We start from the raw sequence: 17,044 nt of genomic DNA on the forward strand, positions 1-17,044 counted from the left end.
AGAACACTCAGCCACTATTCTTTTGCTTGCTCCTTCCAAATCTTTGTAGAAACGTGTGTTTTACTGCTGGAATACGTTTTAGGATGCATTGTTTCAATCTCTTGCAAGCCTCATGTTGTTTCTTAGACAATGTGGAAAAACAAGGGGTATGTTTCCCAAATCACTTGAAATCCAGGAAAACGCACACTGCATCAGTCTTCTTCAAACACGCTCTATCTCCTAATGTGTTGTGAACTTTCAACAAACCAGAAACGAAGGGCATTTTGCAGTGAAATTCAGACGGGTATGTACAAGAGTTCATTCCTATTGGTTGCAGAGTGCAAAAGCATGATTGACTTCATGTTCTCCATGAAACCCTTACATTTCCAAGTTTAAAGAGGTAGGATTTTCACCAAAGGATGTGTTTGCGTGTCTGTGGTGAAAGGAGCTCTAAGTTGTGTATTCAGTGCTGGAGAGTGACACACTCTACACGGATTACTCAAGGTTTTGAGAGCACCAACATGCTTCAAACTGAAACTGCCACAAGGTGTGTGTAGCATGCGGAAAGAAGGTTTGTCATTTCAAAGAAAGAAGAGAAAACCAAAATCCAGGTACTGAAACGAGCACACCAGTATGGGAGATGTGCATGTGGACAGTTTCAAGCAGCAGCTCTTTGTGGACACTTGGAAACAGGGCTGTGAAAAAGTTTCCTAGGAAGCGGGATTGGGCCAAAGTTGAAAGACCTTCCAAAACCAACACAAAGAACTTAGCCAAACAATGAATGTTGCAATAAGCTCCTGCAGGAAAGGTGCTTCTATGACACAACCCCCGAGCAGGTAGCTACATTCTGCACAGTACAAAATGCATATGAATTCCAGCATGAAAACTCACTCCAGAAGGATGAAATGCATGTTTCTCTCTGAAAGAACACTCAGCCACTATTCTTTTGCTTGCTCCTTCCAAATCTTTGTAGAAACGTGTGTTTTACTGCTGGAATACGTTTTAGGATGCATTGTTTCAATCTCTTGCAAGCCTCATGTTGTTTCTTAGACAATTTGGAAAAACAAGGGGTATGTTTCCCAAATCACTTGAAATCCAGAAAAACGAACACTGTGTCAGTCTTCTTCAAACACGCTCTATCTCCTAATGTGTTGTGAACTTTCAACAAACCAGAAAAGAAGGGCATTTTGCAGTGAAATTCAGACGGGCATGTACAAGAGTTCATTCCTATTGGTTGCAGAGTGCAAAAGCATGATTGACTTCATGTTCTCCATGAAACCCTTACATTTCCAAGTGAAAAGAGGTAGGACTTTTACAAAAAGATGTGTTTCCATGTCTGTGGTGAAAGGAGCTCTAAGTTGTGTATTCAGTGCTGGAGAGTGACACACTCTACACAGGTTACTCAGGGTTTTAAGAGCACCAACATGCTGCAAACTGAAACTGCTACAAGGTGTGTGTAGCATGCAGAAAGAAGGCTTGTCATTTCAAAGAAAGAAGAGGAAACCAAAATCCAGGTAGTGAAACGAGCACCCCACTATGGGAGATGTGTATGTGGACAGTTTCAAGCAGCAGCTCTTTGTGGACACTTGGAAACAGGGCTGTGAAAAATTTCGTACGAAGCGGATTTGGACAAAGCTGAAAGACCTTCCAAAACCAGCCCTAAAAAACTTAGCCAAACAATGAATGTTGCAATAAGCTCCTGCAGGAAAGGTGCTTCTATGACACAACCCCCGAGCAGGTAGCTACATTCTGCACAGTACAAATGCTTATTAATTCCAGCATGAAAATTCACTCCAGAAGGATGAAATGTGTGTGTTTCTTTTGGAAAGAACCCTCAGCCATTGGCTTTTGCTTGCTCCTTCAAAGCCTTTGTAGAAAAGTGTGCTTTCACGGCTGGAGTACGTTTTGGGATGCATTTTTTCAATCTCTTGCAAGCCTCATGTTTCTTACACAATGTGGAAATATAAGGAGTATGTTTCCCAAATCACTTGAAATCTAGGCAAACGCACACTGCATCACTCTTGCTCAAACACGCTCTTTCTCCTAATGTGTTGAGAACATTCAAGAAACCAGAAAACAAGGGCAATTTGCAGTGAAATTCAGTCGGGCATGTACAAGAGGTCATTTCTATTGGTAGTAGAGTGCAACAGCATGATTGACTTCATGTTCTCCATTTAACCCTTACATTTCCAACGGACCTGAAGTAGAACTTTCACCAAAGGATGTGTTTGCGTGTCTGTGGTGAAAGGAGCTCTAAGTTGTGTATTCAGTGCTGGAGAGTGACACACTCTACACGGATTACTCAAGGTTTTGAGAGCACCAACATGCTTCAAACTGAAACTGCCACAAGGTGTGTGTAGCATGCGGAAAGAAGGTTTGTCATTTCAAAGAAAGAAGAGAAAACCAAAATCCAGGTACTGAAACGAGCACACCAGTATGGGAGATGTGCATGTGGACAGTTTCAAGCAGCAGCTCTTTGTGGACACTTGGAAACAGGACTGTGAAAAAGTTTCCTAGGAAGCGGGATTGGGCCAAAGTTGAAAGACCTTCCAAAACCAACCCAAAGAACTTAGCCAAACAATGAATGTTGCAATAAGCTCCTGCAGGAAAGGTGCTTCTATGACACAACCCCCGAGCAGGTAGCTACATTCTGCACAGTACAAAATGCATATGAATTCCAGCATGAAAACTCACTCCAGAAGGATGAAATGCATGTTTCTCTCTGAAAGAACACTCAGCCACTATTCTTTTGCTTGCTCCTTCCAAATCTTTGTAGAAACGTGTGTTTTACTGCTGGAATACGTTTTAGGATGCATTGTTTCAATCTCTTGCAAGCCTCATGTTGTTTCTTAGACAATGTGGAAAAACAAGGGGTATGTTTCCCAAATCACTTGAAATCCAGAAAAACGAACACTGCATCAGTCTTCTTCAAACACGCTCTATCTCCTAATGTGTTGTGAACTTTCAACAAACCAGAAAAGAAGGGCATTTTGCAGTGAAATTCAGACGGGTATGTACAAGAGTTCATTCCTATTGGTTGCAGAGTGCAAAAGCATGATTGACTTCATGTTCTCCATGAAACCCTTACATTTCCAAGTGAAAAGAGGTAGGACTTTTACAAAAAGATGTGTTTCCATGTCTGTGGTGAAAGGAGCTCTAAGTTGTGTATTCAGTGCTGGAGAGTGACACACTCTACACAGGTTACTCAGGGTTTTAAGAGCACCAACATGCTGCAAACTGAAACTGCTACAAGGTGTGTGTAGCATGCAGAAAGAAGGCTTGTCATTTCAAAGAAAGAAGAGGAAACCAAAATCCAGGTAGTGAAACGAGCACCCCAGTATGGGAGATGTGTATGTGGACAGTTTCAAGCAGCAGCTCTTTGTGGACACTTGGAAACAGGGCTGTGAAAAATTTCGTACGAAGCGGATTTGGACAAAGCTGAAAGACCTTCCAAAACCAGCCCTAAAAAACTTAGCCAAACAATGAATGTTGCAATAAGCTCCTGCAGGAAAGGTGCTTCTATGACACAACCCCCGAGCAGGTAGCTACATTCTGCACAGTACAAATGCTTATTAATTCCAGCATGAAAATTCACTCCAGAAGGATGAAATGTGTGTGTTTCTTTTGGAAAGAACCCTCAGCCATTGGCTTTTGCTTGCTCCTTCAAAGCCTTTGTAGAAAAGTGTGCTTTCACGGCTGGAGTACGTTTTGGGATGCATTTTTTCAATCTCTTGCAAGCCTCATGTTTCTTACACAATGTGGAAATATAAGGAGTATGTTTCCCAAATCACTTGAAATCTAGGCAAACGCACACTGCATCACTCTTGCTCAAACACGCTCTTTCTCCTAATGTGTTGAGAACATTCAAGAAACCAGAAAACAAGGGCAATTTGCAGTGAAATTCAGTCGGGCATGTACAAGAGGTCATTTCTATTGGTAGTAGAGTGCAACAGCATGATTGACTTCATGTTCTCCATTTAACCCTTACATTTCCAACGGACCTGAAGTAGAACTTTCACCAAAGGATGTGTTTGCGTGTCTGTGGTGAAAGGAGCTCTAAGTTGTGTATTCAGTGCTGGAGAGTGACACACTCTACACGGATTACTCAAGGTTTTGAGAGCACCAACATGCTTCAAACTGAAACTGCCACAAGGTGTGTGTAGCATGCGGAAAGAAGGTTTGTCATTTCAAAGAAAGAAGAGAAAACCAAAATCCAGGTACTGAAACGAGCACACCAGTATGGGAGATGTGCATGTGGACAGTTTCAAGCAGCAGCTCTTTGTGGACACTTGGAAACAGGACTGTGAAAAAGTTTCCTAGGAAGCGGGATTGGGCCAAAGTTGAAAGACCTTCCAAAACCAACCCAAAGAACTTAGCCAAACAATGAATGTTGCAATAAGCTCCTGCAGGAAAGGTGCTTCTATGACACAACCCCCGAGCAGGTAGCTACATTCTGCACAGTACAAAATGCATATGAATTCCAGCATGAAAACTCACTCCAGAAGGATGAAATGCATGTTTCTCTCTGAAAGAACACTCAGCCACTATTCTTTTGCTTGCTCCTTCCAAATCTTTGTAGAAACGTGTGTTTTACTGCTGGAATACGTTTTAGGATGCATTGTTTCAATCTCTTGCAAGCCTCATGTTGTTTCTTAGACAATGTGGAAAAACAAGGGGTATGTTTCCCAAATCACTTGAAATCCAGAAAAACGAACACTGCATCAGTCTTCTTCAAACACGCTCTATCTCCTAATGTGTTGTGAACTTTCAACAAACCAGAAAAGAAGGGCATTTTGCAGTGAAATTCAGACGGTTATGTACAAGAGTTCATTCCTATTGGTTGCAGAGTGCAAAAGCATGATTGACTTCATGTTCTCCATGAAACCCTTACATTTCCAAGTGAAAAGAGGTAGGACTTTTACAAAAAGATGTGTTTCCATGTCTGTGGTGAAAGGAGCTTTAAGTTGTGTATTCAGTGCTGGAGAGTGACACACTCTACACAGGTTACTCAGGGTTTTAAGAGCACCAACATGCTGCAAACTGAAACTGCTACAAGGTGTGTGTAGCATGCAGAAAGAAGGCTTGTCATTTCAAAGAAAGAAGAGGAAACCAAAATCCAGGTAGTGAAACGAGCACCCCACTATGGGAGATGTGTATGTGGACAGTTTCAAGCAGCAGCTCTTTGTGGACACTTGGAAACAGGGCTGTGAAAAATTTCGTACGAAGCGGATTTGGACAAAGCTGAAAGACCTTCCAAAACCAGCCCTAAAAAACTTAGCCAAACAATGAATGTTGCAATAAGCTCCTGCAGGAAAGGTGCTTCTATGACACAACCCCCGAGCAGGTAGCTACATTCTGCACAGTACAAATGCTTATTAATTCCAGCATGAAAATTCACTCCAGAAGGATGAAATGTGTGTGTTTCTTTTGGAAAGAACCCTCAGCCATTGGCTTTTGCTTGCTCCTTCAAAGCCTTTGTAGAAAAGTGTGCTTTCACGGCTGGAGTACGTTTTGGGATGCATTTTTTCAATCTCTTGCAAGCCTCATGTTTCTTACACAATGTGGAAATATAAGGAGTATGTTTCCCAAATCACTTGAAATCTAGGCAAACGCACACTGCATCACTCTTGCTCAAACACGCTCTTTCTCCTAATGTGTTGAGAACATTCAAGAAACCAGAAAACAAGGGCAATTTGCAGTGAAATTCAGTCGGGCATGTACAAGAGGTCATTTCTATTGGTAGTAGAGTGCAACAGCATGATTGACTTCATGTTCTCCATTTAACCCTTACATTTCCAACGGACCTGAAGTAGAACTTTCACCAAAGGATGTGTTTGCGTGTCTGTGGTGAAAGGAGCTCTAAGTTGTGTATTCAGTGCTGGAGAGTGACACACTCTACACGGATTACTCAAGGTTTTGAGAGCACCAACATGCTTCAAACTGAAACTGCCACAAGGTGTGTGTAGCATGCGGAAAGAAGGTTTGTCATTTCAAAGAAAGAAGAGAAAACCAAAATCCAGGTACTGAAACGAGCACACCAGTATGGGAGATGTGCATGTGGACAGTTTCAAGCAGCAGCTCTTTGTGGACACTTGGAAACAGGACTGTGAAAAAGTTTCCTAGGAAGCGGGATTGGGCCAAAGTTGAAAGACCTTCCAAAACCAACCCAAAGAACTTAGCCAAACAATGAATGTTGCAATAAGCTCCTGCAGGAAAGGTGCTTCTATGACACAACCCCCGAGCAGGTAGCTACATTCTGCACAGTACAAAATGCATATGAATTCCAGCATGAAAACTCACTCCAGAAGGATGAAATGCATGTTTCTCTCTGAAAGAACACTCAGCCACTATTCTTTTGCTTGCTCCTTCCAAATCTTTGTAGAAACGTGTGTTTTACTGCTGGAATACGTTTTAGGATGCATTGTTTCAATCTCTTGCAAGCCTCATGTTGTTTCTTAGACAATGTGGAAAAACAAGGGGTATGTTTCCCAAATCACTTGAAATCCAGAAAAACGAACACTGCATCAGTCTTCTTCAAACACGCTCTATCTCCTAATGTGTTGTGAACTTTCAACAAACCAGAAAAGAAGGGCATTTTGCAGTGAAATTCAGACGGGTATGTACAAGAGTTCATTCCTATTGGTTGCAGAGTGCAAAAGCATGATTGACTTCATGTTCTCCATGAAACCCTTACATTTCCAAGTGAAAAGAGGTAGGACTTTTACAAAAAGATGTGTTTCCATGTCTGTGGTGAAAGGAGCTCTAAGTTGTGTATTCAGTGCTGGAGAGTGACACACTCTACACAGGTTACTCAGGGTTTTAAGAGCACCAACATGCTGCAAACTGAAACTGCTACAAGGTGTGTGTAGCATGCAGAAAGAAGGCTTGTCATTTCAAAGAAAGAAGAGGAAACCAAAATCCAGGTAGTGAAACGAGCACCCCACTATGGGAGATGTGTATGTGGACAGTTTCAAGCAGCAGCTCTTTGTGGACACTTGGAAACAGGGCTGTGAAAAATTTCGTACGAAGCGGATTTGGACAAAGCTGAAAGACCTTCCAAAACCAGCCCTAAAAAACTTAGCCAAACAATGAATGTTGCAATAAGCTCCTGCAGGAAAGGTGCTTCTATGACACAACCCCCGAGCAGGTAGCTACATTCTGCACAGTACAAATGCTTATTAATTCCAGCATGAAAATTCACTCCAGAAGGATGAAATGTGTGTGTTTCTTTTGGAAAGAACCCTCAGCCATTGGCTTTTGCTTGCTCCTTCAAAGCCTTTGTAAAAAAGTGTGCTTTCACGGCTGGAGTACGTTTTGGGATGCATTTTTTCAATCTCTTGCAAGCCTCATGTTTCTTACAAAATGTGGAAATATAAGGAGTATGTTTCCCAAATCACTTGAAATCTAGGCAAACGCACACTGCATCACTCTTGCTCAAACACGCTCTTTCTCCTAATGTGTTGAGAACATTCAAGAAACCAGAAAAAAAGGGCAATTTGCAGTGAAATTCAGTCGGGCATGTACAAGAGGTCATTTCTATTGGTAGTAGAGTGCAACAGCATGATTGACTTCATGTTCTCCATTTAACCCTTACATTTCCAACGGACCTGAAGTAGAACTTTCACCAAAGGATGTGTTTGCGTGTCTGTGGTGAAAGGAGCTCTAAGTTGTGTATTCAGTGCTGGAGAGTGACACACTCTACACAGGTTACTCAGGGTTTTAAGAGCACCAACATGCTGCAAACTGAAACTGCTACAAGGTGTGTGTAGCATGCAGAAAGAAGGCTTGTCATTTCAAAGAAAGAAGAGGAAACCAAAATCCAGGTAGTGAAACGAGCACCCCAGTATGGGAGATGTGCATGTGGACAGTTTCAAGCAGCAGCTCTTTGTGGACACTTGGAAACAGGGCTGTGAAAAAATTTCCTAGGAAGCGGGATTCGGCCAAAGTTGAAAGACCTTCCAAAACCAACCCAAAGAACTTAGCCAAACAATGAATGTTGCAATAAGCTCCTGCAGGAAAAGTGCTTCTATGACACAACCCCCGAGCAGGTAGCTACATTCTGCACAGCACAAAATGCATATGAATTCCAGCATGAAAACTCACTCCAGAAGGATGAAATGCATGTTTCTCTCTGAAAGAACACTCAGCCACTATTCTTTTGCTTGCTCCTTCCAAATCTTTGTAGAAACGTGTGTTTTACTGCTGGAATACGTTTTAGGATGCATTGTTTCAATCTCTTGCAAGCCTCATGTTGTTTCTTAGACAATGTGGAAAAACAAGGGGTATGTTTCCCAAATCACTTGAAATCCAGGAAAACGCACACTGCATCAGTCTTCTTCAAACACGCTCTATCTCCTAATGTGTTGTGAACTTTCAACAAACCAGAAACGAAGGGCATTTTGCAGTGAAATTCAGACGGGTATGTACAAGAGTTCATTCCTATTGGTTGCAGAGTGCAAAAGCATGATTGACTTCATGTTCTCCATGAAACCCTTACATTTCCAAGTTTAAAGAGGTAGGATTTTCACCAAAGGATGTGTTTGCGTGTCTGTGGTGAAAGGAGCTCTAAGTTGTGTATTCAGTGCTGGAGAGTGACACACTCTACACGGATTACTCAAGGTTTTGAGAGCACCAACATGCTTCAAACTGAAACTGCCACAAGGTGTGTGTAGCATGCGGAAAGAAGGTTTGTCATTTCAAAGAAAGAAGAGAAAACCAAAATCCAGGTACTGAAACGAGCACACCAGTATGGGAGATGTGCATGTGGACAGTTTCAAGCAGCAGCTCTTTGTGGACACTTGGAAACAGGACTGTGAAAAAGTTTCCTAGGAAGCGGGATTGGGCCAAAGTTGAAAGACCTTCCAAAACCAACACAAAGAACTTAGCCAAACAATGAATGTTGCAATAAGCTCCTGCAGGAAAGGTGCTTCTATGACACAACCCCCGAGCAGGTAGCTACATTCTGCACAGTACAAAATGCATATGAATTCCAGCATGAAAACTCACTCCAGAAGGATGAAATGCATGTTTCTCTCTGAAAGAACACTCAGCCACTATTCTTTTGCTTGCTCCTTCCAAATCTTTGTAGAAACGTGTGTTTTACTGCTGGAATACGTTTTAGGATGCATTGTTTCAATCTCTTGCAAGCCTCATGTTGTTTCTTAGACAATGTGGAAAAACAAGGGGTATGTTTCCCAAATCACTTGAAATCCAGAAAAACGAACACTGCATCAGTCTTCTTCAAACACGCTCTATCTCCTAATGTGTTGTGAACTTTCAACAAACCAGAAAAGAAGGGCATTTTGCAGTGAAATTCAGACGGGTATGTACAAGAGTTCATTCCTATTGGTTGCAGAGTGCAAAAGCATGATTGACTTCATGTTCTCCATGAAACCCTTACATTTCCAAGTGAAAAGAGGTAGGACTTTTACAAAAAGATGTGTTTGCATGTCTGTGGTGAAAGGAGCTCTAAGTTGTGTATTCAGTGCTGGAGAGTGATACACTCTACACAGGTTACTCAGGGTTTTAAGAGCACCAACATGCTGCAAACTGAAACTGCTACAGGGTGTGTGTAGCATGCAGAAAGAAGGCTTGTCATTTCAAAGAAAGAAGAGGAAACCAAAATCCAGGTAGTGAAACGAGCACCCCACTATGGGAGATGTGTATGTGGACAGTTTCAAGCAGCAGCTCTTTGTGGACACTTGGAAACAGGGCTGTGAAAAATTTCGTACGAAGCGGATTTGGACAAAGCTGAAAGACCTTCCAAAACCAGCCCTAAAAAACTTAGCCAAACAATGAATGTTGCAATAAGCTCCTGCAGGAAAGGTGCTTCTATGACACAACCCCCGAGCAGGTAGCTACATTCTGCACAGTACAAATGCTTATTAATTCCAGCATGAAAATTCACTCCAGAAGGATGAAATGTGTGTGTTTCTTTTGGAAAGAACCCTCAGCCATTGGCTTTTGCTTGCTCCTCAAAGCCTTTGTAAAAAAGTGTGCTTTCACGGCTGGAGTACGTTTTGGGATGCATTTTTTCAATCTCTTGCAAGCCTCATGTTTCTTACACAATGTGGAAATATAAGGAGTATGTTTCCCAAATCACTTGAAATCTAGGCAAACGCACACTGCATCACTCTTGCTCAAACACGCTCTTTCTCCTAATGTGTTGAGAACATTCAAGAAACCAGAAAAAAAGGGCAATTTGCAGTGAAATTCAGTCGGGCATGTACAAGAGGTCATTTCTATTGGTAGTAGAGTGCAACAGCATGATTGACTTCATGTTCTCCATTTAACCCTTACATTTCCAACGGACCTGAAGTAGAACTTTCACCAAAGGATGTGTTTGCGTGTCTGTGGTGAAAGGAGCTCTAAGTTGTGTATTCAGTGCTGGAGAGTGACACACTCTACACAGGTTACTCAGGGTTTTAAGAGCACCAACATGCTGCAAACTGAAACTGCTACAAGGTGTGTGTAGCATGCAGAAAGAAGGCTTGTCATTTCAAAGAAAGAAGAGGAAACCAAAATCCAGGTAGTGAAACGAGCACCCCAGTATGGGAGATGTGCATGTGGACAGTTTCAAGCAGCAGCTCTTTGTGGACACTTGGAAACAGGGCTGTGAAAAAATTTCCTAGGAAGCGGGATTCGGCCAAAGTTGAAAGACCTTCCAAAACCAACCCAAAGAACTTAGCCAAACAATGAATGTTGCAATAAGCTCCTGCAGGAAAAGTGCTTCTATGACACAACCCCCGAGCAGGTAGCTACATTCTGCACAGTACAAAATGCATATGAATTCCAGCATGAAAACTCACTCCAGAAGGATGAAATGCATGTTTCTCTCTGAAAGAACACTCAGCCACTATTCTTTTGCTTGCTCCTTCCAAATCTTTGTAGAAACGTGTGTTTTACTGCTGGAATACGTTTTAGGATGCATTGTTTCAATCTCTTGCAAGCCTCATGTTGTTTCTTAGACAATGTGGAAAAACAAGGGGTATGTTTCCCAAATCACTTGAAATCCAGGAAAACGCACACTGCATCAGTCTTCTTCAAACACGCTCTATCTCCTAATGTGTTGTGAACTTTCAACAAACCAGAAACGAAGGGCATTTTGCAGTGAAATTCAGACGGGTATGTACAAGAGTTCATTCCTATTGGTTGCAGAGTGCAAAAGCATGATTGACTTCATGTTCTCCATGAAACCCTTACATTTCCAAGTTTAAAGAGGTAGGATTTTCACCAAAGGATGTGTTTGCGTGTCTGTGGTGAAAGGAGCTCTAAGTTGTGTATTCAGTGCTGGAGAGTGACACACTCTACACGGATTACTCAAGGTTTTGAGAGCACCAACATGCTTCAAACTGAAACTGCCACAAGGTGTGTGTAGCATGCGGAAAGAAGGTTTGTCATTTCAAAGAAAGAAGAGAAAACCAAAATCCAGGTACTGAAACGAGCACACCAGTATGGGAGATGTGCATGTGGACAGTTTCAAGCAGCAGCTCTTTGTGGACACTTGGAAACAGGGCTGTGAAAAAGTTTCCTAGGAAGCGGGATTGGGCCAAAGTTGAAAGACCTTCCAAAACCAACACAAAGAACTTAGCCAAACAATGAATGTTGCAATAAGCTCCTGCAGGAAAGGTGCTTCTATGACACAACCCCCGAGCAGGTAGCTACATTCTGCACAGTACAAAATGCATATGAATTCCAGCATGAAAACTCACTCCAGAAGGATGAAATGCATGTTTCTCTCTGAAAGAACACTCAGCCACTATTCTTTTGCTTGCTCCTTCCAAATCTTTGTAGAAACGTGTGTTATACTGCTGGAATACGTTTTAGGATGCATTGTTTCAATCTCTTGCAAGCCTCATGTTGTTTCTTAGACAATGTGGAAAAACAAGGGGTATGTTTCCCAAATCACTTGAAATCCAGAAAAACGAACACTGCGTCAGTCTTCTTCAAACACGCTCTATCTCCTAATGTGTTGTGAACTTTCAACAAACCAGAAAAGAAGGGCATTTTGCAGTGAAATTCAGACGGGTATGTACAAGAGTTCATTCCTATTGGTTGCAGAGTGCAAAAGCATGATTGACTTCATGTTCTCCATGAAACCCTTACATTTCCAAGTGAAAAGAGGTAGGACTTTTACAAAAAGATGTGTTTCCATGTCTGTGGTGAAAGGAGCTCTAAGTTGTGTATTCAGTGCTGGAGAGTGACACACTCTACACAGGTTACTCAGGGTTTTAAGAGCACCAACATGCTGCAAACTGAAACTGCTACAAGGTGTGTGTAGCATGCAGAAAGAAGGCTTGTCATTTCAAAGAAAGAAGAGGAAACCAAAATCCAGGTAGTGAAACGAGCACCCCACTATGGGAGATGTGTATGTGGACAGTTTCAAGCAGCAGCTCTTTGTGGACACTTGGAAACAGGGCTGTGAAAAATTTCGTACGAAGCGGATTTGGACAAAGCTGAAAGACCTTCCAAAACCAGCCCTAAAAAACTTAGCCAAACAATGAATGTTGCAATAAGCTCCTGCAGGAAAGGTGCTTCTATGACACAACCCCCGAGCAGGTAGCTACATTCTGCACAGTACAAATGCTTATTAATTCCAGCATGAAAATTCACTCCAGAAGGATGAAATGTGTGTGTTTCTTTTGGAAAGAACCCTCAGCCATTGGCTTTTGCTTGCTCCTTCAAAGCCTTTGTAGAAAAGTGTGCTTTCACGGCTGGAGTACGTTTTGGGATGCATTTTTTCAATCTCTTGCAAGCCTCATGTTTCTTACACAATGTGGAAATATAAGGAGTATGTTTCCCAAATCACTTGAAATCTAGGCAAACGCACACTGCATCACTCTTGCTCAAACACGCTCTTTCTCCTAATGTGTTGAGAACATTCAAGAAACCAGAAAACAAGGGCAATTTGCAGTGAAATTCAGTCGGGCATGTACAAGAGGTCATTTCTATTGGTAGTAGAGTGCAACAGCATGATTGACTTCATGTTCTCCATTTAACCCTTACATTTCCAACGGACCTGAAGTAGAACTTTCACCAAAGGATGTGTTTGCGTGTCTGTGGTGAAAGGAGCTCTAAGTTGTGTATTCAGTGCTGGAGAGTGACACACTCTACACGGATTACTCAAGGTTTTGAGAGCACCAACATGCTTCAAACTGAAACTGCCACAAGGTGTGTGTAGCATGCGGAAAGAAGGTTTGTCATTTCAAAGAAAGAAGAGAAAACCAAAATTCAGGTACTGAAACGAGCACACCAGTATGGGAGATGTGCATGTGGACAGTTTCAAGCAGCAGCTCTTTGTGGACACTTGGAAACAGGACTGTGAAAAAGTTTCCTAGGAAGCGGGATTGGGCCAAAGTTGAAAGACCTTCCAAAACCAACCCAAAGAACTTAGCCAAACAATGAATGTTGCAATAAGCTCCTGCAGGAAAGGTGCTTCTATGACACAACCCCCGAGCAGGTAGCTACATTCTGCACAGTACAAAATGCATATGAATTCCAGCATGAAAACTCACTCCAGAAGGATGAAATGCATGTTTCTCTCTGAAAGAACACTCAGCCACTATTCTTTTGCTTGCTCCTTCCAAATCTTTGTAGAAACGTGTGTTTTACTGCTGGAATACGTTTTAGGATGCATTGTTTCAATCTCTTGCAAGCCTCATGTTGTTTCTTAGACAATGTGGAAAAACAAGGGGTATGTTTCCCAAATCACTTGAAATCCAGAAAAACGAACACTGCATCAGTCTTCTTCAAACACGCTCTATCTCCTAATGTGTTGTGAACTTTCAACAAACCAGAAAAGAAGGGCATTTTGCAGTGAAATTCAGACGGGTATGTACAAGAGTTCATTCCTATTGGTTGCAGAGTGCAAAAGCATGATTGACTTCATGTTCTCCATGAAACCCTTACATTTCCAAGTGAAAAGAGGTAGGACTTTTACAAAAAGATGTGTTTGCATGTCTGTGGTGAAAGGAGCTCTAAGTTCTGTATTCAGTGCTGGAGAGTGACACACTCTACACAGGTTACTCAGGGTTTTAAGAGCACCAACATGCTGCAAACTGAAACTGCTACAAGGTGTGTGTAGCATGCAGAAAGAAGGCTTGTCATTTCAAAGAAAGAAGAGGAAACCAAAATCCAGGTAGTGAAACGAGCACCCCAGTATGGGAGATGTGCATGTGGACAGTTTCAAGCAGCAGCTCTTTGTGGACACTTGGAAACAAGGCTGTGAAAAATTTCGTACGAAGCGGATTTGGACAAAGCTGAAAGACCTTCCAAAACCAGCCCTAAAGAACTTAGCCAAACAATGAATGTTGCAATAAGCTCCTGCAGGAAAGGTGCTTCTATGACACAACCCCCGAGCAGGTAGCTACATTCTGCACAGTACAAATGCTTATTAATTCCAGCATGAAAATTCACTCCAGAAGGATGAAATGTGTGTGTTTCTTTTGGAAAGAACCCTCAGCCATTGGCTTTTGCTTGCTCCTCAAAGCCTTTCTAGAAACGTGTGCTTTCACGGCTGGAGGACATTTTGGGATACATTTTTTCAATCTCTTGCAAGCCTCATGTTTCTTACACAATGTGGATAAATAAGGATTATGTCTCCCATGTCACTTGAAATCTAGGCCAACGCACACTGCATCACTCTTGCTCAAACACGCTCTTTCTCCTAATGTGTTGAGAACATTCAAGAAACCAGAAAACAAGGGCAATTTGCAGTGAAACTCAGTCGGGCATGTACAAGAGGTCATTTCTATTGGTAGTAGAGTGCAACAGCATGATTGACTTCATGTTCTCCATGAAACCCTTACATTTCCAAGGGACCTGAAGTAGGACTTTCACCAAAGGATGTGTTTGCGTGTCTGTGGTGAAAGGAGCTCTAAGTTGTGTATTCAGTGCTGGAGAGTGACACACTCTACACGGATTACTCAAGGTTTTGAGAGCACCAACATGCTTCAAACTGAAACTGCCACAAGGTGTGTGTAGCATGCGGAAAGAAGGCTTGTCATTTCAAAGAAAGAAGAGAAAACCAAAATCCAGGTACTGAAACGAGCACACCAGTATGGGAGATGTGCATGTGGACAGTTTCAAGCAGCAGCTCTTTGTGGACACTTGGAAACAGGGCTGTGAAAAAATTTCCTAGGAAGCGGGATTCGGCCAAAGTTGAAAGACCTTCCAAAACCAACCCAAAGAACTTAGCCAAACAATGAATGTTGCAATAAGCTCCTGCAGGAAAAGTGCTTCTATGACACAACCCCCGAGCAGGTAGCTACATTCTGCACAGTACAAAATGCATATGAATTCCAGCATGAAAACTCACTCCAGAAGGATGAAATGCATGTTTCTCTCTGAAAGAACACTCAGCCACTATTCTTTTGCTTGCTCCTTCCAAATCTTTGTAGAAACGTGTGTTTTACTGCTGGAATACGTTTTAGGATGCATTGTTTCAATCTCTTGCAAGCCTCATGTTGTTTCTTAGACAATGTGGAAAAACAAGGAGTATGTTTCCCAAATCACTTGAAATCCAGGAAAACGCACACTGCATCAGTCTTCTTCAAACACGCTCTATCTCCTAATGTGTTGTGAACTTTCAACAAACCAGAAACGAAGGGCATTTTGCAGTGAAATTCAGACGGGTATGTACAAGAGTTCATTCCTATTGGTTGCAGAGTGCAAAAGCATGATTGACTTCATGTTCTCCATGAAACCCTTACATTTCCAAGTGAAAAGAGGTAGGATTTTCACCAAAGGATGTGTTTGCGTGTCTGTGGTGAAAGGAGCTCTAAGTTGTGTATTCAGTGCTGGAGAGTGACACACTCTACACGGATTACTCAAGGTTTTGAGAGCACCAACATGCTTCAAACTGAAACTGCCACAAGGTGTGTGTAGCATGCGGAAAGAAGGTTTGTCATTTCAAAGAAAGAAGAGAAAACCAAAATCCAGGTACTGAAACGAGCACACCAGTATGGGAGATGTGCATGTGGACAGTTTCAAGCAGCAGCTCTTTTTGGACACTTGGAAACAGGGCTGTGAAAAAGTTTCCTAGGAAGCGGGATTGGGCCAAAGTTGAAAGACCTTCCAAAACCAACACAAAGAACTTAGCCAAACAATGAATGTTGCAATAAGCTCCTGCAGGAAAGGTGCTTCTATGACAAAACCCCCGAGCAGGTAGCTACATTCTGCACAGTACAAAATGCATATGAATTCCAGCATGAAAACTCACTCCAGAAGGATGAAATGCATGTTTCTCTCTGAAAGAACACTCAGCCACTATTCTTTTGCTTGCTCCTTCCAAATCTTTGTAGAAACGTGTGTTTTACTGCTGGAATACGTTTTAGGATGCATTGTTTCAATCTCTTGCAAGCCTCATGTTGTTTTTTAGACAATGTGGAAAAACAAGGAGTATGTTTCCCAAATCACTTGAAATCCAGGAAAACGCACACTGCATCAGTCCTCTTCAAACACGCTCTATCTCCTAATGTGTTGTGAACTTTCAACAAACCAGAAACGAAGGGCATTTTGCAGTGAAATTCAGACGGGTATGTACAAGAGTTCATTCTTATTGGTTGCAGAGTGCAAAAGCATGATTGACTTCATGTTCTCCATGAAACCCTTACATTTCCAAGTGAAAAGAGGTAGGACTTTTACAAAAAGATGTGTTTCCATGTCTGTGGTGAAAGGAGCTCTAAGTTGTGTATTCAGTGCTGGAGAGTGACACACTCTACACAGGTTACTCAGGGTTTTAAGAGCACCAACATGCTGCAAACTGAAACTGCTACAAGGTGTGTGTAGCATGCAGAAAGAAGGCTTGTCATTTCAAAGAAAGAAGAGGAAACCAAAATCCAGGTAGTGAAACGAGCACCCCAGTATGGGAGATGTGCATGTGGACAGTTTCAAGCAGCAACTCTTTGTGGACACTTGGAAACAGGGCTGTGAAAAAGTTTCCTAGGAAGCGGGATTGGGCCAAAGTTGAAAGACCTTCCAAAACCAACCCAAAGAACTTAGCCAAACAATGAATGTTGCAATAAGCTCTGCAGGAAAGGTGCTTCTATGACACAACCCCCGAGCA

The sequence above is a fragment of the Miniopterus natalensis genome, chromosome 12 (assembly GCF_054644295.1).
Source record: "Miniopterus natalensis isolate mMinNat1 chromosome 12, mMinNat1.hap1, whole genome shotgun sequence".
NCBI classification, from domain to species: Eukaryota; Metazoa; Chordata; class Mammalia; order Chiroptera; family Miniopteridae; genus Miniopterus; species Miniopterus natalensis.